This window comes from Hyperolius riggenbachi, chromosome 3 (assembly GCF_040937935.1).
Source record: "Hyperolius riggenbachi isolate aHypRig1 chromosome 3, aHypRig1.pri, whole genome shotgun sequence".
Taxonomy (NCBI): domain Eukaryota; kingdom Metazoa; phylum Chordata; class Amphibia; order Anura; family Hyperoliidae; genus Hyperolius; species Hyperolius riggenbachi.
Genome location: NC_090648.1, coordinates 509,199,677 through 509,214,193, shown reverse-complemented (window position 1 = coordinate 509,214,193; position 14,517 = coordinate 509,199,677).

Genomic DNA, 14,517 nt, shown 5'->3' with positions numbered 1-14,517 from the left:
TGGTCAGCGGGGCACTCAAAGAACTTATAGTTACGATGTCCAATAGGGTTAGGGGGCGGACCATAACCCATAGTTAGGCTGCCATGGAAGCACCAGGGAAATCTAGTCTCCCTCCCGAAGGAGAAGAAAGAAATTGTAATAAACAGATTCCTAGAAGTCAGCCAACTAGTATCATTACAAGCGAGACAATGGCTATCATTCATAAAGGCAGTGCAATAAAAAAAACTGGGAGGGAAAATACCGCATTCGGTATTTTGGACTTCTGTGTGCTAATTCATAAACATTTTAACAGCTGCGGTAGAGATGTGGGGATTTTCCGAACTGAGCTGTCGGAGTTGTTACCTTAACCTCCCTAGCGTTCTGGACGAGCTGAGCTCGAGGGCACCGCTCAGGCCCCGCTGGGCCGATTTGAATAATTATTTTTTAAACACGCAGCAAGCACTTTGCTTGCTGTGTGTCCTACCTGATCGCCACTGCTCGCCGCTGATCCGCCACTACCCGCCGCGATACAGGCCTGAATCTTCTCTGAATCTGTCTATTAGTCTTTCTAAACAATCTATGTAATTGCCACAACTTAGAAAATCATGCAGGCTTTCTGAAGTGAAATATATTTGAAAACAGGTACCCAAGAGGTTAAAAACACAGCCTGGGTATTCCGGGATGCCTTGTTTGTTCTGCTCACACTGCTGCTGCCTGGGGGATATCTGTCCCCATTAACTTTCAGGCTTATCGCTTCTTCAGCTGGCTTATTGCCACTTCAAAGCTGGCTGCATTTTTTCGTGTCAATACCGACTGCTCTTATCTTTATGAATTGACACTTATTACATTTTACGACATGTGCTGGAGGTGTTCACCGCACAAGGCGGTCATTTATCTCCCTGCTCGGGAATGTCAGCTTTTCATGCGGAAACAGCTTTTATGAATGGACACCTTCAGTGGCGTAGCTAAGGAGCTGTGGGCCCCAATGCAAGTTTTACATTGGGCCCCCCAAGCACTCTATACATAACAATTGATACGGCTCACCAAAAGCTGCCAATGGCAACTACAGAGTCAGAGGTGCAAGAAGGGGATGGGGAACAGCTTGTTAATGATCACTGCTATTCAAAGTATCTATAGAAGTGATTATTTTGAGAACAGGACCAATAGAGAGCTAAAACTGTAGTTGAGGGAGGGCCCTTCAGGGCCCCTCTGGCCCAAGGGCCCCGATGCGGTTGCTACCTCTGCAACCCCTATTGCTACGCCCCTGGACACTTTGTTAAGTGCTCTGGAAAGTCTGCTGTTTTCAGCATTACAGCATGCGGTAATGCTTTACGAATGATACCCAATGCCTCAGTTTACTGGGGACGTTGACTTCAACAGTCCCGATGATTCGTTGGGCTCAGCAGTTAATTCGAGTTACCCCACAGATGAGAGACAGCTTGCAGTGGTGGACAGTGAGGGCCCACCTATCCAGACCTCACAACATAGAGCAAAGGAATCCGCTAGTGGTGACAACAGATGCCAGCGGCAGGGGCTGGGGAGCCCACTTTCTAGAACAATCTGCTCAGGGGGTCTGGAGTCACTTGACATCTTGCCTACCGGTCAACATGCTAGAGTTAAAGGCGGCTTACCAAGCCCTACTTTATTTCCTATCTTTACTGAAAGACGAAGCAGTACTATTAAAAATGGACAACAAGACTGCGGTTGCATACGTGAACAAGCAAGGAGGCACAAAGAGCTTGAAGCTTTTGCAAGAGACAGAGCAGATCATGAGACTGGCAGAGACAAACCTATACGATCTGAGAGCGGTGTATATTCCAGGAGTAGAGAATGTCAACGCAGATTATCTGAGCCGAAGTTGTATCTCCAACAACGAGTGGTCTCTCCATCAAGGGATCTTCCAGATGATTTGCCGGAGATGGGGTACACCGGAGGTGGACGTGATGGCCACCTCCAAGAATACAAAGTGCAGGAGATTCTACTCTCGCCGATGTGATCCAAAGTCAGAAGCAGTAGATGCACTAACAGCGACATGGAATTTCCAATTAGGCTATGTATTTCCTCCCATGCCAATGATCAGCAGAATGCTCAGGAGGTTAACCCAGGAGAGGGTAACCTTGATGGCCATAATACCATTCTGGTCGCACAGGCCGTGGTTCTCCCTCCTCTGGAGTCTGAAGCTGGAGCCACCCTGGCAGATACCGGTGACAGCAGACATGCTGAGCCAGGGACCAATTCTACATCGATCAAAATCCACACAAACTAAATTTGATGGCATGGCGGTTGAGGGGGAGAAACAAAAGAGGTCTGGCTGCTCGGAGAAAGTGATTGAAATGTTACTTAAAGCCAAAATCTACAACGAATAGAAACTATCACAATATCTGGCAAAAATTCCTACGATTCGCAGAAGAAAACAGATTTGATGCAGCGCAACCCCTGCCAAGCCAAATACTGGAATTCCTCCAGACAGGAGTAGATAAACAATTAAGTTATTCAGCACTGAAAGTGCAAGTTACGGCCCTCTCCGCCTTAACAGGAACCAGATGGGCTGTGAACCCTCTAGTAGCACAATTCCTAAAAGGAGTAATGAAGATGAGACCTCCCAAGAGGAATTTCTTTCCCAAATGGGATCTACCTACGGTGTTATACTTCCTTTCAGGTCCTCCATTTGAGCCATTGGAATCATGTACAAACTGGGACTTAACCTTGAAAGTAGTATTCCTCTCAGCAATATCTTATGCAAGAAGAGTATCGGAGCTGCAGGCAATAGGAACAACTGAACCATTTCTGACCTTTTTTCCAGATAGAGTGGTCATAAGACCAATACAACATTTTGTACCAAAAGTTGTTTCGGTATACCACTTCAATCAAGACTGGACATTGCCCACATTCCAGGAAACAAATGAGGAAGGCCCACATAAGTTGGATGTTGGAAGGACACTAAAACAGTACCTACAGGTTACTCAAACATTTAGGAAATCGGATAGACTCTTCATAGTGCCAGCAGGCTACAGAAAGGGAGAGCCGGCGTCTTCACGAACCATAGCCAGGCCCGGATTTCTGGGAAGGTCACAGAGGCCATGGCCTAGGGCGATAAAAATCAGCAGGGCGCAGGACTTGGAGAGATAAGAGGTCACATGTCAAAGTAAATCACCTCTCCTGCTTTGCTCTGGTCTGCCTGAATTCCAGAGATCCCTGCATCTCTCTTACTTGTGCAAAGTGTGTGTTATGGCAGTCAGCATCTGCTGTCACCTGTATGATGAGAGGGGACAAACAATCTGCTGTGAGAAGAAAAATATATGGGCTCAAGTAGCAGAACTCTTGAGTTCCGATTAGTTTTTTTCATGCAGCACGCATTCACGGGCAGGAATTAGCAGCTCTCCCCCTCCCTGACTGATGATAGTTTATTACTAGTAGGTCAGTGCTGTTAAAGACCTCAGATCTCTTAAATTTATGGCTTTTTTTTCTCCTAGAGAATGACAACAACATTCTTTGTGCTACAGTTTAACTCTTTTCTGGCTTTTTTTGCCAGCAAAGTACTGTGTTAGCCATCAGTGAAAGCAGGATGTTTTGAAACAGAATGACAACTGTATTACATTTATTTACATTTACAAAACAATCAATGCATCTCCTGCTGACTGTATATATAGCTGTGTGCCTAACATCTTGTATACAGGAACAAAGCTCATTAACCAAAGGCTCACTGTTTTTCTTTTGGTTAGCCAATAAAAAGTGTTATTCTGTTACAAAACTTCCTGCTGACTGATTTTAAGATCTGTCAAAAGTGCTAAATTGTCACTGTGTGAAGTACACCTGAGCTTATGCTGGGTACACACAATGCAATTTTCTGACAGCTTTACTGTCAGATCGACTATTTCCAACATGTCCGATCTGCTTTCCAATCAATTTTCTGAATGATTTTTCATAGAAGTGAACAGCAAATTGATCGAAAAATTGAAATTAGATCAGACATGATGGAAATAATCGACCTGACAGTAAATCTGTCAGAAAATTGCATCATGTGTACCTAGCATTGCACTACATCTATGCCAGTGTGTGTAGTGTCAGATCCTTCTACTTACCTGTTCTCTGGTTTGGATGGGCTTCTCTGCATTGTGCTACACTGCCCCCTATTTGTGGCTCTGACGGCAGCAAGTAGCACAGAGGACAAAGAAGCAGCGCTGTCCAATGGGGGTCCTAGTGATTTTGCACTCCTGTATGCAGGTGCACAGGAGCCAAGGGAGTGTTATGGGTATGTGTACTTGACAAGTGCTGCTGAGTGCTCATACATGAGCATCATTTCTGAAGTATGCAAGCCCAGAACACTATCGCCTGCTGTGCATGCAGACAGGAGCGTGAAATTACATGGAGTGGACAACAGAGCATGCACTGCTTCTTTGTTGAACGGGGCAAAGCAGCAAAACAGAGGGGGGACCGTTCAAACTAGTCAGAGTTGGACAGTTGGACAGAATGGGGGGGGGGGGGCGGTTGGTGACAGCCGGCCTAGGGTGCTGGAAAGTACAAATCCGGCCCTGACCATAGCTAGTTGGATAGTTAAGACAATTCAAATCCACCAATAGGGAGCCTCCAGACCAAGTTGGGGCACACTCGACGAGGTCAGTTGCAGCCTCGTGGGTGGCCTAAGTGGCAAACTGGCGGACTATACATACTTTTATGCAACACTACAAAGTAGACCCAGCGGTGAACTCTACTGTGCAATTTGGCAGATCGGTACTATCTGTATTGCCAACCTAAAACTTTTTGCTTTGTTCTGTATGGAGATAAAAAATTTAGTCTCATTAAAATTTAGTTTATTTTTCTGCACCTGTAAAGTTGCCCTCCCTTGTGTTTAATTTCAGTACTCTATAGTTAGATCCCGTAGGTGCTGCCATGGAGGCATCAGGAAAACGGAAAATTGTATACTTACCTACCGGTGATTTTCCTTTCCTGATGCATCCATGGCAGCACGGGAGACCCACCCCTTTGCTCGGTGAGGTCGAAAAAATAGTAGACAGTTGTGGTAAGTGTGTGAGTTAAATTTATCTTGTTACCTGTCCAATGGATAACCTTGTAGAAGGGAGAGACAGACTAGCACCAGATGTGGGTGGATGGGCACTGGATTCACCGGATTGCGTACTCCATAATCAACGTGCTCTCCAGAGCATACACTTGAGCAATTGACAATGAAGAAAAGGTGGAGGCACAGTTGAAAAAAATAGAAATACCTTTTAACCCACGGTGTGCTGACACGCGGGGTACAGTGGGGGTGAGGGGATGCCTGACAGCTGTTTCGCTAAAAAAGCTTCCTTAGAGGCAAAAATTGGGAACAACATAACCCGAGTAGTATCCGACCATAAATAGTTTCAACTTACCGCCATGCAGGCAATGACACCGCCCCCATTCAGCCGCTACGGCGTCCCGACATATAGGCTCCGCCCACCGGAAGTTGCGCACACGCTGCTCTAACCAATTGGTGAGCGACAGGTCTCCCCGCCCCGTGCGTGACGTCAGATCCTGAATACGGCGTCACAGCCTGCCTGTTCGCCAGCAGCTATGCGGGGCTAAATGTTGCCATGGTGATCATAAATAAAAGGTCCTTGATACACAAGGGGACACAAACGTCAATAGACAATAAATGATGCAGTATCAAATTATGAAAATAAGGAGTAAATAGCCACGCTATAATCATATAAGAAAGGCAAGGACAAGAATATTAATATTTTGACAGAAAGCAGTGGAGTTCATTACGTTCGTTCAACCCTAAGGGGCCGCAAGCTCCAGTTTCAGAGATCAGCTTAGCTTCACATTGAAGCAATAGCTGTTCCTGATTGCCCCCCCTGTGGGGTACAGGGACCTGTCTCAAGCCCAGAAACTGCAAAGAGTCAGTGTCTCCATTATGGCCTTCGCGCATATGCTTGATAAATCTTCCTGCACCCACACCAGTCACAACGGAATGGACATGCTCCTGAAAACGAGAGCAAATCATACGGGTGGTTTGCCCTATGTAGAAGCGATTGCATGAGCAGACTATCGCATAGACAGTATTCCTAGATCGGCAGTGCAAAAATTGGTTAAATCTGATCGTCTTGGCTCCCAGACGGGCGCTCTTACCAGTTTTGAATTGTACACAATGATTGCAATTGCCACATCTAAAGTTACCAACCGGAATGTGTCTCTGCAACCAGTTCTGCTCAGGCGTCAGTCTAAACTCACTATTAGTGACAATGTCACCAATTGTCCTTGCTCGTCTAAAGGATATAAGTGGTTTATGACCAACGACATCGAGTGACCCCATGCTGGTTTGAAACTCACACCAATGTTTTTGAATAATGGCCTTAATTCTCTCTGACATTGGTGAGTATTCAAACACACATGTAAACGGTTGTGCACCCTGCCTCTGATTTCTTTTAACCGACTTTCGGTTTGACATTAAGGATGACCTTTCAAGGGCATCTGCCCTGCGGAACGCCTGATTCAAATGATTCATATCATATCCCCTAACGGACAGTCTAATGGCCAGCTCTCTACTTTGAAGGATGAAATCCTCCCTTTTAAAGTTGTTTCTTTTGAGTCGGACAAACTGTCCATATGGGATAGATTGTATCGTGTGCGGAGGATGAAAGCTAGACTGGAGGAGCACGGAATTAGTGGCAGTGTCCTTGCGATGGCCTCTTCTGCGAATGCAACCCTCCTCAACATACAACTCTAGGTCAAGGAAACAAAGAGTGGGATTAGCCACTACCCCAGTGAATTGCATGTTGAGGTCGTTGTGATTGATGTACACCAAAAAATCGCCAAACTCACTTACCGTGCCCCTCCATGTCAAAGCCACATCATCCACATAACGATACCAATGGCCGATTTTCTCCCTAAAGGGGTTAGTGACATTCAAGATATATTTTTTCTCCCAGGTCCATAGGAACAGGTTAGAAAAAGTGGGTGCTACCGGCGTTCCCATAGCTACTCCGGATCGTTGGTGGTACCACCTGTCATCAAATAGAAACACATTGTGAGACAAAACAAAGTCAAGACACTGCATCAGGTAGCCCACCCATAGCCTGTCTTCACCACATTCTATCAGGAGATCAGCTATCGCCTGAATCCCCTGGGATTGGGGGATGCGTGTATACAAATTGACCACGTCAATGGATGCCAGAATCTCATTCTCCCCAAGTTCCACACCCCCAATTTTCCTGAAGGCGTCCAAGGTGTCAGCCAGGTGGGTGTGAACCACCCTGAGAAAGGGTCTGAGATGGAAGTCCAAAAATTTGGACAGAGGTTCAGTAAGAGAACCCCTGGCTGACACAATTGGTCGCCCCGGGGGGGAGACCGGGTCCTTGTGGACCTTGGGGAGAAAATACCAGACCGGTTTCCTGGGGTATTCGGGTAAAAGTCCCTCCCCCATACGTTTGGTAATGAACCCCTTTTCCACTCCCTGTCTCAATAGACTTTGTAGCAAGGTTTTGTGTTGTGGCACTGGATTTGATCTTAATCTTTCATAAAACCTATCGGGTCCTTCTAACTGTCTAAGGGCCTCTTTGACATAGTAATCTTTGGACATTATAACGAGGTTGCCCCCCTTGTCTGCCTTTTTCAAGACCAGTTGTTCATTCTTTTGGAACCAATCGAGGGCCGCCCTCTCTTCCCTGGTGATGTTGGGGTCAACCTCAGGGTAGACTAAGGCTTGCATATCCTGAAGGACTTTCCGGTTCAAAATGTCCACTGGTGAACCAGGGGCAGTTCTAAATTCCTTCGTAGACCTACAGGGACGAAACTCGTCGTTATGTGGCACCAATGTCTCTACTGGCATTTCTGTTTTAACATTACTGTCAGTCCAAAGTTCCTCAAGATTATGAAGGGCCTCTAAATCCTGGCTGGTATTCAATTCTTGAGCAAAGAAGCCAAGTCTACTTATGGTTGTGTGGCTATTAAGGCGGAACCCTTCTTCCTGGGTGTCATCCTTCTTTTCTTGCCACAAAGCAATGTTGAGTCTGCGTATTGTTTTGTACCAGTCCACTTCAAAATTAAACCTATTAAAGCTACAAGTGAGGGAGTAATTGAGGCCTTTTTTGAGGGGGGACTCACTACCGGCCGGCAGTTGGACCCCCGAAATGTTGATGATCTGAAGATTCTTATCTACCTCGATTTTTTGAAGCTCACCTATCTCCTCTTGCGTTTGCCCCTCCCATAGGTCCCCCTCCCCCAGGTAACTCTTTTGGATAGGGTTCTGGAGGAACCTGGTTCTTCCTCCTCGTCCTCGTCTGATAGCCCTTCTAAAGGGACCTCGACACATCTTTTCTTAGGGGGGGTTTTAAGAGCGGATTTTGGTTTAGCTTTTGGTTGGGGTCTGGTATTAAGCTTGGGTTTAGCTGGGATCTCCTCTGTACTTGAATCACTTCCTGATTCTGTGGTCCAGTAACCCTTGCCTTCAGAGGGTGGCTTTCTCTTTCTATTCCTTTGACGTCTAATTGGCTGTCCCCAATCAAAAACTTTTCCCTCCTTAAAGTCCTGACGATCCCGTCTGAACTTCCCAAGTTTTCTCTGCTTGATGTCGTCCTGTATGGGTATTAATCGATTCTCGATTTTTTCTTCCACTTTAGTTACTTGATCGGCTGAGGTCAATTTGAGGAGCTCCTGTTTGCATTGGGCGATCTCGGCTAGTGTGCTGTTATATTCACGTTCTGTCCGCTTCAGGACAATGGTTTGTAATCGCAGAGCATGTTGTAGATGTTCATCATCCTATTCCTTCATGAACTCCACATCGTTTCTGTACTCGCTTGCCTCCCTGTAATTGCGAAAGCCTCTGGATGCTATCTCCTTGGACTCGTAGCGTTTGAGGGTAGCTACGGTCCAAAAAAGTTTGACCTCTTTGTCTGATAGTCGGTTGAGGTCTTGCTCGATAACCTTCACCCCCACTGCTTTGCTGGAACTTGAAATGGACCCACTTGCTGTGTCAGTAAAAAACGTCTCCCAGTCCGACCTGCCAGCTTGAAGGCGCTTGGTTCTGGTGTGAACGTCTACAGACGTTCCAGAAGCTTCAGTAGGCTGGTCTTCCACCTCTTGCATCTGTGCACAGTAAAAATCAACTGATAACCTTGTAGAAGGGAGAGACAGACTAGCACCAGATGTGGGTGGATGGGCACTGGATTCACCGGATTGCGTACTCCATAATCAACGTGCTCTCCAGAGCATACACTTGAGCAATTGACAATGAAGAAAAGGTGGAGGCACAGTTGAAAAAATAGAAATACCTTTTAATCCACGGTGTGCTGACACGCGGGGTACAGTGGGGGTGAGGGGATGCCTGACAGCTGTTTCGCTAAAAAAGCTTCCTCAGAGGCAAAAATTGGGAACAACAATTGGGATACGGTAGTATCCGACCATAAATAGTTTCAACTTACCGCCATGCAGGCAATGACACCGCCCCCATTCAGCCGCTACGGCGTCCCGGCATATAGGCTCCGCCCACCGGAAGTTGCGCACACGCAGCTCTAACCAATTGGATTACCTGTCCAATGGGGTTAGTGGGCGGAGCATAGGTGCTGCCATGGATGCATCAGGAAAGGAAAATTACCGGTAGGTAAGTATACAATTTTCCGTTATTGTGCAGGTGCGGAGCCCATGCAGAGTGGATTTGATTGTTCTCAGCACCGCCGACAAGCTTGTCGGCAGATTTCTGACGGCTGACAGGGCTGAAATGGAGGACGGACACCTAACCTTAGGCGCCGCATTAAAAAGATACGCTTATCGCTATTTATCATTAGTACCAGGGGCGTAACAATAGACCCTGCAAGGGATGCCTCCGCAGGGGGGAGGCAGAGGATCAGCAGGGCTGCCAGGCAACCGGTATTGCTTAAAAGGAAATAAACATGGCAGCCTCCATATACCTCTCTCTTCAGTTCCCCTTTAAGTCTAAGTGTTTTTATCTGCATGGGGAAAACACATTGGTCCTCAGTTTTCCTGTGCAGAAAGCGAGGGGGGTGGAGGAGGGGTCATCCAAATTTTTGCTGGGCCCATCTAAAGTTTCGCAGGGGGGCCCAGTGATATCTAGTTACGCCCCTGATTAGTACTGCAGTGCATAATAATGGCGCACAGGGGAAAAAAATAAAAACGGCACACAGTAACGTTATTTATCAATCGGGCCGTTCATATGCCAAACAGCAGACGTTATTGCGCACAGTGATGTTATTTATCAATAGCCCCTACATAAACCAAACTGCAGTGTCACATGGCTGCCTTAGATCGCAGTGCTGTACAGCCTAATTAGACGGCGGTAACAGTCTCCAAGTGGCGATCACAGCTGGAAGACTGAAGGCGGAGCGAGATGCGCTCTCACCTGCGTGAGCGATCTCCTGCTAGCCCCAAAGAAGGCCGTTCATGCCAATCGGTGTGGAGCAGTTCTGGGCTGCCTGGGAGGTCTTTCTCATTCACTTAGCTGTTATCTTGGCTGTTACCGCTGGCTTATCGCCTTATCTAAACAGCCGGTGTTCTCCGACAGTATAGGTCCGTACACACGCCTGATGAAAGGCAACGACGGGTCCGTCATAACCTCCTGCTGGGCGTGTTTTTAGCAGACAGTACAGCGTGTGGCGGATCGCTCAGAAACAGCCTTATCAGTCCACCGACAGACTGTACACACGCTGTACTGTCTGCTGAAAACACGCCCAGCAGGAGGTGACGACGGACCCGTCGTTGCCTTTGATCAGGCGTGTGTACGGACCTTTTTCCACCTGCTCTAATCTTTATGAATTAACCTTCAGTGACATGTGCTGTGATAATCTCCGCACAAGGCGGTAATTTCCCCGCACAGCTCAGGAATGTCAGATTTTCATGCGGAAACAGCTTTTATGAATGAACACTTTGCTAAATGGTCAGTAAAGTCAGCTGTTTCCAGCGGTAAGCATGCGGGAAAGTTTTATGAATAGAGGCCATAGTGGGAAATAATATGCGATTCTGCCGAGTGTGTTCCTACCCTGACTGTGGCCTAAAAAAACACACCAGAGGAGTTTTTCTGAGCGTTTTAAGTTTTTAAATCTGCTGCTAAGGTTATCCTATGTGTCTGTGCACACTGGAGCAATGAGGTTTTGTAAAAAACCCCATAGCATTACATTGGGAAGAGGTTTTGAAACCTCTAAGGGCTGGTGCACACCAAAACCCGCTAGCAGATCCGCAAAATGCTAGCAGATTTTTAAACGCTTTTTTTTATTTTTATGAGGCGTTTTGCTAGCGTTTTGCGGATTGCTGCTGCGGTTTTCAGTATAGTAGATTTCATATATTGTTACAGTAAAGCTGTTACTGAACAGCTTCTGTAACAAAAACGCCTGCAAAACCGCTCTGAAGTGCCGTTTTTCAGAGCGGTTTGCGTTTTTCCTATACTTAACATTGAGGCAGAAACGCACCCGCAATCCAAAAAATGCCTCACCCAGGCATTTTTCGTTTCTGCAAAACGCCCCCCGCTCTGGTGTGCACCACCCCATTGAGATACATTGACCAAGCAGATCCGCAGCCGCAAGCGGATCTGAAAACGCCCAAAAAGCCGCCCGGTGTGCACCAGCCCTAAAAGCTCTTCCCAATGTAATGCTTAGGGTTTTTTTTACAAAACCTCATTGCTCCAGTGTGCATAGACACATAGGATAACATTAGCAGCAGATTTAAAAACTCAAAACGCTCAGAAAAACTCCTCTGGTGTGTTTCAGGCCTGTGACCCAGAACTAAGGAATGTTCTATGCCATGCAAATAAGAAATAAGGCCCAGTGCACACCAAAACCGCTAGCAGATCCGCAATACGCTAGCGGTTTTGGGAACTGATTTCAGAGCGATTCAGAGAGGTTTTCTAAACATACCTAGCGGTTTTGGGTGCGTTTTTGTGTAGCAGATTACACATATTGTTACAGTAAAAGCTGTTACTGAACAGCTACTGTAACAAAAATGCCTGGCAAACCGCTCTGAACTAGCGTTTTTCAGAGCGGTTTGCGTTTTTCCTATACTTTACATTGAGGACGAAACGCTTCCGAAAACCGCAAACGCGCAGCAGGAGGCGCGTTTGCGGCTTGGCAAAAACCGCAAACCGCCGGTGTGCACCATCCCATTGCAATACATTAGACAAGCGTTTTTAGAGGCGGATGCGGCAGGCGGATCGCTCCAAAAACCGCTCGGTGTGCACTGGGCCTAAATCAAATATAGCGGATTTGGGATTTGACAAATCCTATTTCAAGCCAAATAAATATGCATAATTCTGCATCAACTTGGAATTGTTTGCATTACATGAAACATCATTAGCTAGTGGGGATGAAAAATAAGATGCAAATAATTTCTCTTCTTGCATTCAATTCCCATGTAAATATTATGCAGCTTGAACATGGACCAGTAACATTTGACAGGAAGTTATTCCTATTGGTCCGTTTTTAAGCTGCATATATTGGGCTCTATTCTCAATGATTTTCCGCATGCGGAAATGCACTTGCGGTAAATTCCCGACTGAAAAAAAAAACATCTTGACATTCACAAATGTTTACGCATGAAATTTACCGCATGCATAACATTTTACATTAATTACCCGCATGCGTAAAAAATGCGGTAAAAGTCCGCAAAGGCGGTAGTTTCCGCAAAGAATCCAAATTCACAAAAAAAAGAGGTGCCTTATTTCTGACTTAAAGGATACCACAACTGACATGTGACATGATGAGATAGACATGTGTATGTACAGTGCCTAGCACACAAATAACTATGCTGTGTTCCTTTTTTTCTTTCTCTGCCTGAAAGAGGTAAATATCAGGTATGCAAGTGGCTGACTCAGTCCTGACTCAGACAGGAAGTGACTACAGTGTGACCCTCACTGATAAGAATTTCCCCCTTTTTTATCTCTTTCTTGCTCTCAGAAGCCATTTTCTTCTAGGAAAGTGTTTTAGGGCTCGTTCCCACTATCGCGAATCTGCATGCGTCCAACGCATGCAGATCCGCACATGTGATGCAAGTGGATGGGCCTGTTTCCACTGTAGCGTTGTTGAGGGCGTTTTTTTCAGCGTGAAAAAAACGCACAAAAGAGCCAACGATTTCGCCTGCGTCGGGAATCCGTGCGAATCGCCGCTAATGTATTTAATAGTAAAAACGCATGCGTTTGTTACATGCGTTTTTACCCGCGATTTCGCGTGCGATTTCGCACCTTTTTCAATTTTATTTAGCCCTGGCAGTGTCATGGTTAATTTCGCATGGCACCCTGCCATGCGAAATCGCATGCGAAATCGCGGGTAAAAACGCATGTGGAAACGCATCCGCATGCGTTTTTACAAGCGTCGGAATGCGGCCGAAATCGCGTCGCAACAGTGGAAACAAGCCCTTATAGTTGGAATTTCTTACCAGTGAGGGTCACACTGTAGTCACTTCCTGTCTAAGTCAGGACTGAGTCAGCCACTTACATACCTGATATTTAACTCTTTCAGGCAGAGAAAGAAAAAAAGGAACACAGCCTAGTTATTTGTGTGCTAGGCACTGTACATACCCATGTCCATCTCATCATGTCACATTTCAGTTGTGGTATCCTTTAACTACCGAATTTTTATCACCTACTAGTACTTGGTGATATATTTCGCTTCCCATTGACTTAAATGGAGCCTGGAGCCTTGAGTGCCGTGTTTGCTGGACTTTATTATTTTTTTTTTTTTGGACAAGTTTTTTATGCAACTTTTTTTCCACATGGTGTCCGCATGTTTACTATGTAATTACGCATGTTTCCCAAATTTTTTTACGCATTGTTCCCGCATGCGGGAAACATGCGGAACATTTTTTGTGAATGTGGAAATTTTTCGGTGTTTTCCGCAGGCGGTAAGTTTACGACCAAAAAAACAATACCGCACATGGTTTTGTGAATAGAGCCCATTTTAGTAGTAATGGTCAAGTAGATGCAAATAAGTTGATGTAAATGTATGCACATTTCTATGCAAATGTGTGCAGCTTGAAAATGAGCCAATCGAATTTTACCTCAGCAGGATTTGATTGGTTCGTTTTCAAGCTGCATAAATTTGTATAAAAATTTGCATCCACTCGAAGTTATTTGCATCTACTTGACCATCACAATGGGCTCTATTCTCAAAGACTTCCCGCATGCGGTAAAGTACATGCGGGAAGTTTCCGACCAAAATACCGTCAAGTTGACAGTCTCAAAATGTTCTGCATGTTTTTTCCGCATGCGGAAAAAGTGCGGGATTCATGCGGAAAAATTTCCGCAAAAGTCGGTATTTTCCGCAATAAAAAAATCAATTCTCAAAAATGTTCAGGCGCATCATTTCGTCGTTATTTACCGATTTTTTATCACCTACAAGTAGTAGGTGATATATTCCGCATCCCATTGACTTTAATGAAGTCTGGAGGCTTAAGGGCTGTGCTTGCTGGACTTTAACATTTTTTTTAAACACTTTTTCATGCGACCTTTTTACCGCATGATTCCCGCATGAATAATGCCTGTTTCCACATCTTTTTTTCCGCATGCGGCAAACATGCGGAAAATGTTAGAGAATGCTGAAAAAATGCAAAGTTTACCGC